We start from the raw sequence: 16887 nt of genomic DNA, 5'->3' as shown, positions 1-16887 counted from the left end.
TTTTAGCTTCACCTGGTGTTTATTCTAAGTAATTCTATGATCAGTGTGCTTTACCAGTACTGGTGACAGCCTACCCTCATTACCTTAATTACTGGATATGGTGTAATAGAAGGAAAAGGGAAGAAGAAACCTGGACTTTGCTCCAGCTTTGCTCCATTCTTTGCTCTGCTTGGCTTCTTCCTTTTTCAGACAGTGACATTTTAGGGGAGTGAATTCAGGAAAGTGGGTTGAGTTCTTCAGTGTTGTAGATACCCTCACTGTCTGACTCAGGTGGTGGCAAGTCGAAGGACCCTGGGTGTAGGATGACTCATCATGGTACTGCTCTGCAGGGGAGGTCAGTGGAGCCTGCTGCTGTGCAGGGGAGGCTCTTTAAGCTGGAATGGCTTATCCTTAAGGGGAGTGAAAACCATTCATTGTCGTGGAAACACAAGTGGAAATGAAAATGGTACAAGGCAGAGAGTCCAGACCACATAGATGGAAAACAGTAACAACCCACAGACATCGCCCAGATTAACCAGAAATCTAGCAAGACCGTCCACAGCAATCAAGTACCAAAATTCAACCCTTAATGCTACATTGTATGGAGTATCATTTTATTACTTCTTTATAATGTTTTTATATTTTATTATACTTACAAATGCTTTTGAAAAGTTCATCAATATTAACTCATTCAATTAACAGGAGCCCTGAAGTGAAATGTGGGCATCACAGTGAGAGCAGAAGGCAAATCAGGGGAGGATAGAGAAAAGGATCCTCACTGATGGTTTCCATAAGTGTGCGGTAGGCATTTTCTGTGTGTTGGGCACCTTAGCAGCAGTAGCCAAAGCTATTTTCTTGGTTGCATTGATTAAGGGTTATCAACAGAACCATAAGAGGAGAAACTCCCAACCCCATTCCAGAGTTCTCCATATATCCTTATAGTCATGCCTTAACGAATTAAGCATAGTTCTCACTCTTAGCAGAGTCATTCTTTATTCAATCATTTCTCAGTGAAGATCTGATTTCTAGAGCCCTTTTTGGCATTTATTACACAGAGTCAACCATAGGAAAACTTACCCTGACTTCAGAGTTTGCACACTCAAGGGAACACCAGGGAAGAAGCTATTTGCAGATGGCTGAGGAAGTCAGGCAGGTTTGTCTTGTGTTACAAAATTTGAATTTCACTTCTAAGCACTGATAGTTCTCCCTAAGAATTACCTGTTGGCAGGTATTGTGTGGCAACACAGTAGGAATCTTTGACTTTATCTTAAATAACATTATGTTGACCTTTATACTACTCTTCAGCATTTTAATCTTTTTGGGATGAAAATCCAAAGGACGGAGAAAGAATAAATTCCATCACTGGCATTAGTTTTACTAAAGATTCTTCTGCAGGGATTGTTTTTTACATAATGATTCCCTCTTGGGCATTTCCAAATATTACCAGGTAACATGCAACATTTCATTAGCACATCTGTTTCACAAATCAGAGTGTACTCCTGTATAAACCACCTTGAGAATCTTTGGTGCAGTCAGGACTTGAAATTTCTTTTAGTTCAGTCATCGGGGATAGATCATGATCTAGTGCTCTGCCTTCTCCCGCTGTCCCCTTTTAATATGGTTGGCAAATTGCCTTGAGGACCTGTCGTGAAGAGAGAAAAAAAATTCTTATTATCCTTTTATCACCGTATTCATCAGTGAATGTCAGTGTCCTGCCTGCCTAACTTTGGTTCCTGGAATCTCATTGGAGGAGCTTCCTGCTTCTTTTTGACTGCAGAACAAGACAAGAGGCTGTCATGTCAGAATATATTCCTGAGTCAGATCTTACAAAATTAGTTATTAAGGCTCACTTGACAACACGAGTTAATTTTAAATGACATATATTAAAGCCAGTTTAATCATAACAGGATAGAATTTTTAGATAAATATATATTATGGATTTAATTTTCATTATGTTTCTCTATTTATGGTGATAGAGATTTCATGTAGCTCTGCAGTCACCCAGACCGAATACCTTGATGGGCAGAGAACTTACACTGCCTACCACCTGCCCAACATTGAGTTATGCTCTCCTCATATATTATCTCATTAAATCCTTGCCATGGTCCCTTATGTAAGGTGCTATCACAACATTACAATGGAAAAGTGGTGGATAAAAGATTTAAAGCCCCAGTAGACAAAATCATATTAGGATTGAATTCTGTCTACTTATGCCTTAGGGACACATTCATATTTGAGACAGGAATCAGGACAGGATCTTTTATCCTGATGGAGCAGTAAGTGGACTCATTATCTAATAATTCAACCACCCAAATAAAAAGTACATGTAAGGTGGTCTGGTCCCGTTAAGTGCTTTTGTTAATGTGTTGACTTGATGTTCAGATCTTTCAGGAAGCTGTAGCTATAAGTGTTCATTAGAAAACAACTAAATTTAGCATTTCAGTAAACATCTCTCTGTGTTGCTTGCTATCTGTATGGCCAAGGTCAAGTTTCTTCACCCCTTTGAGTATTACTTTCCTCATCTGATTAAGGAGTAAATGAGATATGTGTGTGATGCATGTAACATACTACCTGGAGATGGAGGGTATTTAATAAAGGTTAACTATTATTATATTTGTATGATTATGCTGCTGATAGTAAAGTTAGGAATTTTTATAATTTGTTGAATGACAATTCTCAAAGGTTGTTAGCGAATTTAACATCAACAAAGTGAATGGAGATCTCCAATGGAACATTCTCCCTGGTCCCTTAGGCTTCCATAGGGCTCTTAGAGGATGAGGAAGGCATTTCTGGATGATATATCCCTAGGATGACCGATCATGATAGAGGCAGGATTCACAAAGAGGTCACTGGTCAGAATGCAAAAGTTTGAATCAAATACATTAATTTGATTTTTCTGTGCAAACATTGGGATGGGGCATCCCGGTTTAGCAACAGCTTTAAATTGGCTAATGAACATCAATTTGCAAAAAATCAGTAAGCCAATAGCAAAATGCTAAAAGTCAGTTTGTGAAATGCTCGGTTTGTTAAATGATGAACTCATTCAATTACATTTATCAATAAACCACAATCTATTACTAGGAGTTAGTTATAAAGTTTACAACAATTTATAGTGAATATTTCTGTGAAGTTCTGGTAGACTGGTTTTTACTCTGTCTTCATAGCAGAATTTTTTGGAATATTCAGTTTTTCAAAAGTTGAGGGACAAAGATTTATGAACAGATTTAATCATTTCAGATGACTAATTAAAATTCCTCAATTTCAGCACAAGGTTTATTATATATTTGCTATTAATATGAAAATTCTGTAGACAGAGCCAAACTAATCACATCAATATGAAATGCTAACTGCTTCTTATCTATTGCTAGAAACACAAAATTAAGGCTCATATGCCAATTTAGGCTTTGTTCAAAGAATGGGAAAAATGTCCAAATATTGAAAAACTTAAATGGCATTCAAAAATAATCAAAAGAACTCAGAAGTGACTGTAGAAACTCCACGTTACAGATGGAATTCCATTATAACATATATGAGAATACTTGATCCATCCAGACAGGACTCTGTCTATTTTGTTCACTGCTATATTTCCAGCACTTGACAATAGTAGGCATTCAGTATCTATGAAGTGTAATGATAAAATTGCATTGCCTTGGTGGTTAGAATTTTAGCCAATTGGCTGTCAGCAAATTGACTTTTGGCATGTTAGCCAGCTCTCAGCACAACAAGAGCAAAAAGAACCCAAAACTAAAACATCACCAAACAAACCAAAATGCAGGGGCTTTTGTTAACTGTGTCATAGGTTATGTTGGGGCTTTCAAAGAGGTGAGGAAATTTTTAAGATGTGTAGTTAGATAAAAATATGGAGAACAAGGAAGAGGATTGTCCATTGTCTCCAAGCTGGTCAGCTAGATTCTGATTCCTTTTTTGTGTCCACAGTTAAGAGGTAACTTGATGAGCACACTTTGAAGAAGGTGACCAGGATGGTCTTCCATAAAGTATGATGGGGAAACTAGGAATAGACTGGAGAAGATTTAAGGTATATATGTAAGGGATGCTTTTAATATATGAAGAGACTTCCATGGAGGACACTCAGAATTCCTTTTGTCTTCCTAGGGAGCAAAGTTAGATCAATGGACAAAAAATGTGAGTGTGACAGAGGCTGGGCCATCTGTTTCTCAATAACATAACCTTTGCTTTGTGCCTTGTGGATTTGCCCTTCTGTGGAGTAAGTGCGCATTGCTTGGTGAGGTTGTCAGAGAGGAGTTCAGTAGTTATAAAGAGATAATGGTTCATAACAGCAGTTGGATCGGGAGATTTCCTTTCGGCTCGGCATGTCAAAAGTCAAAAAACTGGGTTCTTCACAAGGGACTATGGTGACAGTTCAAGGGTGATGTGGTGGTGGGAGAATAATTATGGGAATTACACCTGAGGGAGGAAATCAAATATTGTACAAAAAATGAACAATGATGTAAGAAAATAATTAATTAATTAAAGAAAAAAAACCTGTTAAGAACCAAAAAAGATAAAAGAAACTGGAGCTCTTGAGTGAGAGTGTTTGGACCCATTTATTAGCTGAGTGTGATCATGCACAAGTTACTGCACCTCTTTGAACCTCAGTTTCCTCATTCATAAAATGAAGACAATAGCAGTATATACCTCATGAGATTGTTGTCAGGATTAAATAAAGTTCTGGATGTAAAGCACTCACTACAATGCCTAGCACATAAAAAACACCCAACAAATACCTTACCTAACACTATGAATTAATAAAGAAAAATGTACCGTATCTACCCTTCTTTATTCAAGAAGTAGCAGCCAAGGTTTGAGTCTCAAATCATTCAAGTAGGCAATTCTAAGGGCTCACCAGTTTCTCCAGAGGTCAGGAAAGTTATTTTTTTGTTTTCAAAATAGCTGCTTCCAAAGAAGACGCCCAAATATATACACAACACTTCAGTTTTTGTGGTGGAGTCCAGACTTCTGCTTTGTTCAGGGGTCTGGGCGGAATGGAGACAGGAAGAGGCGCTGAGACACAGTGGCCAAGGGGCTGGAGTTGGGGCTGGCCCTGTGAGTCATGGCTGGAAAGCTCCAGGCTCTTGGGCTTCTCATGCTGGGAGACATTTCCTGCTCTTTGCACTCAGATGTCCCCTCCCCCAAGATTTCTGAAGACCAGGTCTGTAACTGAATTGCTATAACCCAAGGGAAGGAGTGCTCTTAATACCTGCCCAGCCTGGAAATCTCCCCAGCCTTGAGAAACTGTGTGTGAGGCAGGCACGGTCTCTTCTGGGGTTACCTGGTCATCTCGGCAGGAGGAAGTCGGTAGCAGTGATTTGTTTCCTTGGAACTTAGCTAGCTGGTGAGTTAAAAGTCAAATGTTAATACCAAAATTGTCCTACCATAGCACTCCAGAAAGGACAAAGACTTCACTGTGACTTGGGATAAGGTGCTCCCACAATCTCTCATACTTGTTATATGAAGGTCAACCTTGGGGGTGCTGCTCTGCTGGGGAGAGGAGCTGATGTGGGTCTTCTCATTCCAGACCTAGTCCTTTGATAGATTTATGGATGATGGAAGATAGGAAAAAATCTCCTTCCCTGGCTGTGGCCTCCCAGGTTGGTTCAGGTTGGGACCCTGTTCAGGCCCCTTCTCAGGCTGGCAGGCTGATTAGGCCCCAGACTTTCCTGAGGTCATTTGGAAACTATACAGGCCCTCCAACATATGGCTCTGATAAGGATCTCCCTCTCAGAGATAAGGAGCTGTTTAAGGGAATCTGAGGAAGCCAGAGGTTTGTTTCCATGAAGCTGGACAATGTAAAGTATAATCCCTACACAGATGTAATTAGCTGTTAAGCATATTAAGTCATGAGGAAGGGGTACCCTGCTGGGTCATAAATTACTGCAAGTCCACCCCAGGGAGCCCAGGGCAGGTATCTTTTCCTGCCAGATTGTTAGAGTAAAGGCTGATGATGGATCAAGGGGTTGGCTTAATGGTGATTTCAGCAACTACTAGGCTCCACAGGAAGAAGGATCTGGGGGAGCCACTGCCCCCGTTAACCAAAGACCCTTGGATCTTTTGTTTCCCTAATATTGGGAGGGTGAAAGAGTTGTCTTGGAAGAAGTCACGTCAGGGCTCAGTATGGTAGATGTTCACACAGTGTTTTCTCTGAACCTCAAGGTTTGGTACTCTAGTGGTCAGGGGCCAGATGATTTTGGTGAAAGCCCAGTGTTCCTACAGAACTGCTGGGTGGATGCATGACAAGGCCTGACAGTCTGTCAAATGCCGGAGACTCTAAGTCTCATTTTTGGGCAAGTAGCTACTAAGGGCCTCTCCTCTCAATGGCACTTCCATAGCACGTCCACTGATTCAATATAATTATTAAAATGGCGACAATAATAATTGAAAATTATTTTTTAAAGATTTATTTACTTATGCATATAAGAACTGGGGTGTAAGCCAGAGGTGCAGGGGGTGAGAGCATTCACCAGAGAGTGGGGAGCAGAACAGGCAGATGTACTGAAACACACTGCTGAGGGGAGGAGCAGGCGAGAAAGGAGAGGTCTGCTGTGCCATGTGGGTTGCTCCCTGGCTGGCTGGGGATCGAACTAGTGCTGCAGTGGCTGGCAGTAGCTTAATAGTGTTATCTTAACTCTTGTGCCACCAGGGAAGCCCCAATAATTGATAATTATTAAGAGTTTACTTACTTGTATTAAGTAGAGTACTAAGTAGTTATATTTCTTTATCTAATGTGTTTCTTTAACAACCATATGAACTAGGTACCAGCATCAGCACCAATTTATAGGTGAGAAAATTGAAGTTTATAGGCAGATTAACTTATTTGAACAAGGCTATACAATTGACAAGTCCTGGATCCAGGATTTGATTTCAAGCCCAGAAGTTGATTTCAAAAGCTTACTCATAACAAATATTTTAGGGTTCACTAGTAACATCTGTTCGTAAGCCTTATGGAGAAAGGTGTCACTCTTTAGACTCCATCAGTATCAAGATTAACCAAAAGTAAAACATTAGAAAAATATGTCAGTAGGGTCTATAACAGTATGCCTTTATAGCCTCTCTTGTCTGCCTGGTCTAGCCTGATTTTCAGAAATTCTTCTGTGACTTTTCTGTCTTAGTTGACTTTATGTTGTCTTGGAACCTTTTTGAAAAGGTAAAAGAACAAAGCCATCTGTGCAAAGCACTTGTAATATCTTGGACTGTCTTCAAATTTTATGGTAACAGGACTTTTCAAGCAAATTATCAGCAGTTTGGGCTGGATACTGAGGACAGCTCTTCAAGTTAAAATTTGTGATATTAAGTCAAATCTTGAGAAATCCTCTTTCCTTTGACCTGAGCAGCTAACATTCCAATAGTCAGGCTCTTGGGAGAGTTTGTGTGGCAGGACAGAGAAGGTTCTTGAGGGTGGGTGACTGATACATGACCTGGGTGAGTTGGCAGTCTCTTTCTCCTCTGGTCTCCCCTGCACATCTTCTGATAAAAAATATATGAATAATGAATATTTGAATAATTTCAAATACTTGAATATTTGAAAACATCTGATCTGAGGATCCAATTTGCATTCACTGCAGACACAAATTGTGACTTATGTGCTTAGTGTTGTAACGCAGTCTTTCAGATGTTGGTTAACTCTTCTATTTACTGACTTATTGTGGGAAAGTTCTAGAGACTAAATCACTCTAAGGAGATGCTTTAATGATTTCTTTTAAATAACTAGAGATTTCCCCACCAAGCACCTAATTCAGTCATTTCAGGCTACTCCTGGGCAACCTTTTGGGGCTCAAGTCCACAGTCTTCCTCAGGCCTTCCCTGTACTCTAAAGTGCTGAACCCAAACAAGGGGACAGTGTGATTGTCTCAAGCACTTAGTGCACCAGATGATGGAGGAGTTTGTGCCACAGACTTAGGATAGCAAGAAAGTAAGTGACTTTATGGTCAGCAAGGATCAGGTGGGTCTGGAGTAAAGAGTGACCAGGTCAGCCAGGCTATGCTGAAAGGAAAAAACAGCTCACTCCGTATCTTATCAATTGCTATTTTACGTGATTTAAGACAGCTCAGTATTAATTTTTTTTTTTTTTAAGTGTGTGTGTGTGTTGGGGGTCGGGACTGGTAGAGTGGGCAGGCATGGACGGAAATCTAAATGCAGTGGTTCTCATTTCCCCAGCCTTTGGGAAGATAACGTCCCACCAGGAACTGTGTGGGGCACTTAAACTAGCTTTGCCCTAAAGCGAAATAATCATCACAAAGAGATCTTTACATTTTCTGATAAAGCTCTCCCTTTTACCTACTGGCAGAAACGGATGAACATTACATTTGAGTTAAGTGTTAAAAGCAGCAGGGAGCGTTGAGATAAACCACTGCAATTATTAACTTGTTTGCTGTTTAATGGCACGAAAGCCGTCAGTAGTGCGGCTGGCCGGACTGTGTTACCACAGTGATCCTGCCATGTTGTGAGCCCGGCTTATTGCGTTTTATTGGCAATGCACAGCTTGTGTTGATTGTGCTGCCATCCCTATGAAAGGCTAGTTTCCTGAAGGTCAGGGCTGTCTTTCTTCAGATCAGTTTGCTTCTTAGCGCCTGGTTAGAGTGGTGGGCCACTTTGAAAGTTGTCATTCTTATTCACGGCTCTGATTATTTCCCACTATTTACTTCAAGAGATACCAGCACCTCCCTTTGCCCCACACTGCTACCAACCACCAACTGCCCAGACATGACGCTTTTTTTTTTAAGATTTATTTATTTATGCATACAAGAGCTGGGGTACAGGCCAGAGATGCAGGGGGTGAGAGGATTCACCAGAGACAGAGTGGGGAACAGAACAGGCATATGGATGGACTGAAATACACTGCTGAGGGGAGCAGTGGGCGAGTCAGGAGAGGTCTGCTGTGCCATGTAGGTTGCTCACTGGTCAGCTGAGGATCGAACTCTTGCTGCAGAGGCTGCAGATAGCTTCATAGTTTGTCTTAGCCTCTTGCGCCACTAGGGAGTCCCAAACATGATGCTTTCTGATGGGTGGTCTGAATAGAGTCTCGATGCTGTGGCAAATTTCTTTTCCAAGGACTTGTTAAACTCCTCTTTAAAGCAGATACTATTTAAAATTAAAACCACTCCTTGCTAAGAGTGATTTTATGAAAATCCTTGCATGTAAATGTTGTGGCAACTTACAGAAGCAGAACATATGAAGATTGCGGAACCCTGTCCCTTCCAAGAAAAAACATAAGCTATTCAAACACTGAACTCTTGATAGTTGTACCTAAACGCCAACATTTACTAAAATACAATGAAACTGTGTTTTATTAAAGTTTATTGTACAATGACAAAATTATACTATTTTTGAAATTAGAAAGTAATTTTTTATAGAATGCTTTGTCAAAGACAAACATTTTTATAAAATGATTGAACAGTCATCTACATCTTTATTCTTTACAGTCACAAATGTGCAAAGTCACATGGTGACTAACAAAAAGACTTTGGGTGGCTTTTCTTAGGTCCCCAAGAAACAGATGGCAGTGATGGTGCATTGAGAGAGCCCTCAGTGCCAGAGGAACCTGTGCGGGAGACCCCAAAGCAAATTCCTGCCTTGAAGGTTTTAGGAAAACAAACTTAACATGGAGATGTCCTCAAAGATGTCTTTATCAGTGAAAATGCTCTCCGATTTGGGCCTCCCTGGTGGTGCAGGTGGTTGAGCGCAGTGATGTGAAGCTGTCTGCAGCCTTTGCGGTACAAGTTCGATCCCCAGCCTGCTGGTGATGGGATTGCTGGGGGATTGCTAAGGGGAGGGAGGGCATGGAATCCTATGCTGTCCAAACACTAGCAAGGATGTACAATAATGGCACTTAAATAACAATTTAAAAAAAAAAGGAAATTGGGGTTGGGATGGCAGAAACTTATGACTTTGCCATGAAACATTTGACTGTGTGTCTGAATAAACTGGGGTTCATTATGAAGGAAAGTGAAGCATGGATGAAATGGGCCATTCAGGTACTCCCCGGAGTATAAATCACTGTGAATGATGAAGGAACCAGAGTGACATCTTTGATATTATTTTTTTCTCCTTCCCCCCCATCTTGCAAAGGTATTATATGTTCTTTGTGCAAATTTTTGAAAATTTAGGAAATTAAAATCATGTGACTTTCCAATTAATAACATTATTAGATTTGGTTTCTACATGCATGTATTCTAAATATAAATAATATTATATGTACATATAAATAAGATATATTTAGAAACTATTTTGTATACACATCTATATACTATATACATATTCTCATATACATATGTGTTTTATACTGTATATACATATACCATATAAGATACATACATATTTAGAACATGTCTATAGTAAGATAAAATATATCATCAGAAATCAAATATTAATAAGAGAAATATTTTATGTATATACACATGTATATTATACTTTTATATACACACATACATATACATGGATACATATTATAGATAAAATGGGATTATACCATTTTATAAATTATGAAATGGTGCATTATAAACACTTTTTTTCACTAAAAACATACTCTAAACATCTCATTTCATTACATTTCTTCTTAATTCTGATTTTTGATTGTCACCGTTACTCAGTTATTAAATATACTGTAAAAGCCAGTGCCCTGTTGTTTGACATTTGCTTCCTTTCCATGTTTTCCTCTTTATAAATAGTAATTTGATAACATCATTGTGTCATTTATTTTTCTTTTAGAGCTCTATTCCTAGAGATGGAGTGGTAGACTTAAGGTTTAATTTACAAACCTTTAATAACTGTTTACAAATTTTAAATTTAATTTAAAAACCTTTAATATCTATTGCCAATTTGTCAACTGATATAAATAGTGCAATACCTTAGGAAAGCAGTTTAGAGAATGCATTTGATCAGTGGTATCAAAAACCTTTAAAATATTTATACTCATTAATCCTTATCCTGGGAATTTATACTGATGAATTAATCTGCTATAAACAAAAAGTAGGGCAAGGCTATTTGTACAAAGATGTTACTGGCTGCATGCTTTCGTAACAGTAAACTTTGGGGAGCAATCTAAATGTTTCAGAAGGGTCACTGGAGATAATCAAACTCCTGTTTTTCACTTGTGGAAAACTAACATTCAGAAATCTGAAGTGAGTTTGCTAGGATCACACAGAGGATGGAGGGATTTTGACTCCAATTTCTGATTGCAGCAGCAGACTTGTAAAATTTCCATTTATACCACTCAACATGTCACCACCTTTTCATAATGAATATTGAAGACTAAATGACCAGATCTTCCTTTTGGGGAAAAGAGAGCACTTCAAAGTATAATTTAAATATTTTTGCCAATATAAGATATGCAAAATATATTAATTTTACAAATGTGAAATCTTATCAGATATTAAAGTGTTGAAATTTATTGTGCCATGACAAAACTATACTATTATTTCTAAAATTAGAAAACATACAAATTCTCCCTATATAAAACAAAATTTGAAAACAATGCTCTATAAGAAAATCTATTCTGAACAATGTCAAACATCACCATTTCTAGCTTCCTCTCCATAACATCGGAATCAAAATGTATTAATTTAAACTCTCTGTCTCCATCTTACATGTTGACTAGAATTTGAAATCCCTAAAATTCTTTAAAATTGATTCTTATTTAGATTTAATGACATATTTACCATTTTTTGGCTCACCATTACTTTATACATTCATTACTGATGTCATTTTCTATTTGCACACATTCTTTTCCATGAGGATTTATGCATTAAAAATTTCTTCAATCTCTTTTAATCTAAAGATGACTTTATTTCACCTTCACTTGAATGATAGTTTAGCTTGGTATGCAGGTCTTTCTTAACTTTTAAAATAAATATTATCCCATTATCTTATGGTACCTATTGTTGCTGATGAGTTTGCTGTCTAATCGCCATTTCTTTGGAGATAATGGTTTTTCTCCTTTACAGCTTTAAAGATTTTTCTTTTTGAATTTAATGTTTGTAGTTCAACTACAGTGAGACTTCTTGTAGATTTGTTTTTAATCTGTACTGCTCAAGTCCTGGGTCGTATAACCTGAAGCCTCATTTATTCCTTCATTTACAGAAAATCCTCAGTGATAATCTTTTTGAATATTTTCTCTCTTCTATTCACTATAAATTTTCTATTACATCGATTGGAGATTGGAGATTTTCATTCTATTACTACGTTTCCTTGGTTTTTCTTTTACATTTATCATTGTGTTAATTAACATTTCTATACCTTAGTTTCCACATTTGTGACTTGTGAGTTAAGTAGTTCTCACAGGCCATGGGTTTATGGAAGAGAACAAGGCAGTAGGAAGCCTCAAAAATTGTCTCCAGTGATCTTTAAGGGGTGAAGGAAAGAGGATGTGAGAGTCATGTGGCTGCAACATCTGTCCCCCCATTGCCTCCTAGGGTTGGCTGGCTAGGCGGGTGCCCCCTTCTTCCGTCAGGGTTCCTAGTGCGGCCCTCCTGAAACTGTGCCTCCATCAAAGAGGTTAGCCTCCCCCAGTAGAGACCGGCTGTTCTCCCTTTCAAGCGTATCCCAGTAGCTGTGCTGCCCTGCTAGAACCTCCAAACAAGCTCTCAAAGAGTGAAGGAAGGAGAAGAAAGGAAGCAGAAGACGGAGAAAATAGAAGAAGGAAAAGGAGAAGAAAAAGAGAATGAAATTATTATCCCCTACATTTTCTTTGTAAATAAGACATTCCTGCAAGTCTATTGTGCAACAAAAATGTCAAGGCAGAATGTAGCAATGAAGAATGCCCATGCATGCTCCAATCACATGCTTGGAGATTTACCCAGAAGGAAGATGAAATCTCCAGCACATGTTCAAATATATAAAGAGAAGTCCACAAAAGTGAGCAATTACAAAACAGGTCAAAGTTAATGTTTTAAAGCGTTATTTGAGCAACAAGGATGAATCCTATAGATGGAGTGTTGAGCGAGAGATACCAGTGACAAAAGAATAACTTTGGTTGGGAGTTTTATGAAGTCCTCTTACATGAAGTTTAAAAACAGCAAATCCTTGTTTGTCTGGTTAGTTCAGTTGTTTAGAGTACAGTACTAATAATAAGAGTTGGCAAGTCCATAATTATTCATATATATGTGTATACACACATCTATGCACATATATACATTTATGTGTGTTTGTGTATGTATAATGCACTACATCTATATCTATATAGTAAAGAAGAATCAGGAATTTTTTTTTATCATTAAAGATTGACTAGTGATAACCTCTGATGATGAAACAGGGGAGGGCATCCCTGATGGCCTAGGAGTTAAGTCTCAGAGCTATCAACACTGCAGCCTGAGTTCAATCTCCAGCCACATAACTAACCCAAATATGGCGCAACAGACTTCTGTCTCACTTGCTGCTCCCCTTAGCAGTGTATTTCACTAAATCCTCTGCTCTGTTCCCCACTCTTGTTTCTGATGAATCCTCTCATCCCACCTCCATACATACATCTGGTGTACACCCCAGTGTCCTCTATGCAAAAAAGGAAGCAGGGGAATGTGATTGGGGAAGTTATGTAAGGGACTTTTGGGAGAGTGGCTATATTCAATTTCTTAAATTAGTTAATCTCAGAAGTAAATCTCTTATGGAATTTGGATATTAACTTTATAATTATTATTTTGTCTATTCTTATAAGTCTCATATGCACTATTCTGGATTGTCACATATTTTATATAAAGCAGAAAACATGGAATTTTATTTTTTGACCAATTTTCATATTTAATAGTATGACATGTATTTTCAGGAATTTAAAATATTCAGGATTTATATTAAATCCATGTGAAATGAAAGGTACTTGCAACAACTTGTCATTTTGGCTGTGTTCTAGAAGTCATTTGTCCTAACTGAAGTCTACAGGTAGGTAGATATTCATTTCTCAGCAAAGGTCTAGCTCAGCAAAGGTTTTCAGCCTTCCTTTTTAGCTAGAAGAGAGAGTAATGAAGCATGGAGGGATAGTGATGGGGAGTGGTGGATTATACTGAAGATATTTTAGATACCTCTTGATTGTCTGCAGAATGAGCTTCTGCCCTGGGCTTCTCCTCATGTCCCTGTACAACTGTGATTCTCATACTATTGTTTACGGAGGCTTGTGACCAAAACAGGAACACTTAAACATATCCAGGGTTCAAATAGATGTCCAGTGGGGAGTGGACCAGGTTTCTGGAGTGTCCATTAAGGGCATGGAGAAACAACAAACCCAAGGAGCAGTCTTCTTACAAAAACAGATATTAAAAAACAAAAACAAACTTAAAAGCTATGCTGGGTGGAGAATAATAATACTGGGGCAATCACTTCTACTAGAGGTAGGAAGCGCTTTCTGGTTTGGACAGGCTTGTATTTACTAGAGGGGGAGGAAGGGAGAGGCGAAAGGCCAGGGAGGATGTGCTTCCTTCCTCCTTTTAATTGTTTAGGCATTTTCTACACACACTCCTTGGTGTATAGAAGGTGTTTGCCAAGAGTGGATTCTCCATATATGCACATGGGGAAAAGCAAGCTAACTAGTTGCTAGCCTTTCTACATTTAGTTATGTGTTATAGTGCATAGAGCACGAGAGCTAAGTGTTGTAAATAAGCTTTGGAGTTAGGCAACTTGTATTTGAATGCTCTGGTCTTACTAGAAGTATATCCTTTGGTAAATTATTAATCCTAGCTAGCTTTCTCATCTCTTTCTTACCTTTCAGGATCAGCGCAAGGATTGACAAAAGAAGTTACTTAACATAGCCTCTAGACTTATAGCTCTTGCTCAATAAATGATAGTAGCATGAGCAGTGGATAGTATTAGTAGAAATGTTTGTTTTTTTTTTCCCTTACTGGGAAAACATATTAACTATTTAGACAAAGACATAAAAGTCCATATTTAATCAAGACTTTGCTAGAAAGTTGCTCCTTTAGTGATGAGTAGAGAGGGTACAGATACAATGTGTGGACCATTTATTTTGAAAGTTGTCCCAAGATTTCTGACAGAAGGGTTCATCTTTCAATCATTTGCGTATTCAATAAATGTGCAGCATGGCTTTACCTAGTGCTAGATACTGTATTAAGTGCTGGGGATGAAATTGTGACATATTTCTGCCTTCATGGGAGTGATAATACAGAGGATTTTCCCTTTTTTCTTTTTTTGGAAATTATCTAGCAACTATATCTTGTAAATCCTTAAAGATATTCACTTGTCAACCTTATCCTTCTGACAGAACTCTCAGTCTGAGTGATTTTGGAAGTAAATGCTTACTTTATTTGGGGATCTCTAGCTCAATCCCAAACAGATCACTAACCATGAACAGGCCATGGCAAAATCATGCAAGGAAATCTCCTACATCTTCAGGAACCTGGACATTTCCGACCTATTCTGGAAGGATTTGAAAATACTTAATATAGATATCCTGCAAAAATCTATTCTACTGGGATCTTTGTTTAGCTAGTATTTACAGAAGCATTTCTTCTATTTCTAAAGCAAGAATCACAACAAAAAAGAGGGAACAACTCCTATATATCACTCTCTGCCTCTATCTCCTCTTCTCAATAAATTTTTGGCTTCTTTAAACATAAAAATTCTAGCACTTCAGTATGAAAAATTTCAAGCTACAGCACAGTTGAGAGAATTTTATAGTGAGTACCTCTGTATACCATCCACCTAGTATTTGCCATTGACATTTAACTATATTAGCTTTATCATGTATCTATCCATCTTTTGATCCCTCTTTGCAACTATTAATTCATCTTTTTTGATTCTATTGCAGAGAAAATAGCAGATATCAGTTCGCATAATATTAGTAGAGGGAAGGATTTGCTTGCAGCTTTTTCCTTTTATGTAAAATATACAAAAAAACTTTAGTATTTGCTGATTTTGACAATTCATAAACTTGCATACCTCAAATAGCCTTCAGGATATAGTTCTCTACCATCAGGAAGTTTCTTTTATGCCTAGGAAGTTGTTGTATGCCCTGCTCAATCAATCACTGTCAATTCCCACCCCATTAATATTTTATTGTGTGTATCAGTAGTTCATTCTTTTATATTACTGAGTACTATTCCATTTTATGAATATGTCACTGTTTATTCATTTTCCTATTGAGTACCAAGATTAGGTTCAGTTTTGGCTATATAAATAAAAACACTGAATATTTTTGTACAAATCTTTTATGAACCCGTTTTCATTTCTTCTAAGTAAATACTTAGGAGGAGAATTCTTTGGTCAAAGACAGGCATATGTTTAACTTTAAAAGATATTGGCAAATTATTTTCAAAGTGAATGTATCAGTGTACACTCCCTCAATAAATGAATGATAATTGTAGTTGACTAACATTGGGAGCTAGTAAATATTTTTCTGTTAGAGGCCAGAGAGTCAATATTTCAGACTTTGCAAACCGTGGTTTCTGTTTCAACCACTCAACTCTCCTTTTGTAGTATAAGAGCAGCAGTAGACCATTTATAAACATCAGTGATTGTGTTCCAAAAAAGATTAATATAAAAAAAAAACAGGTGGTGAACTGACTTTGGTCTGCTGTTAGCAGTTTGCCAACCCACCTCTATGTTCTCACCAGCATTCAGTGTCATCTTTTTTCATTTCTTCCAGATACTGTGATATTTCTTTTCTTCACTGCTGTCCCTATTTCTTTTAGTTTTGTATTTGCCATTTTATTTTTCAGTGTTTGAATTATTCTCCTGAAATACTCCATTTCTTAACTTACTATGCCCTTATTTTTCTATAAATTACTTAACATACATATATAATAATCGTTTCAATGCCTTAGCTTTGGACTGGTTATTCTAATAGTGGGCCATCTTTGCATTTTCTATTGACCACTTCTACATACTAACCTGAAGTATAGGTTCTCTCACATTTTTAAAAAAAATGTCAGTTCTTCCAAGCTGCAACTTTTT

Source organism: Talpa occidentalis, unplaced genomic scaffold (assembly GCF_014898055.3).
Source record: "Talpa occidentalis isolate TD23 unplaced genomic scaffold, MPIMG_talOcc4v2.1 talOcc4.6, whole genome shotgun sequence".
Lineage (NCBI taxonomy): Eukaryota > Metazoa > Chordata > Mammalia > Eulipotyphla > Talpidae > Talpa > Talpa occidentalis.
This window is presented reverse-complemented; position numbering follows the sequence as displayed.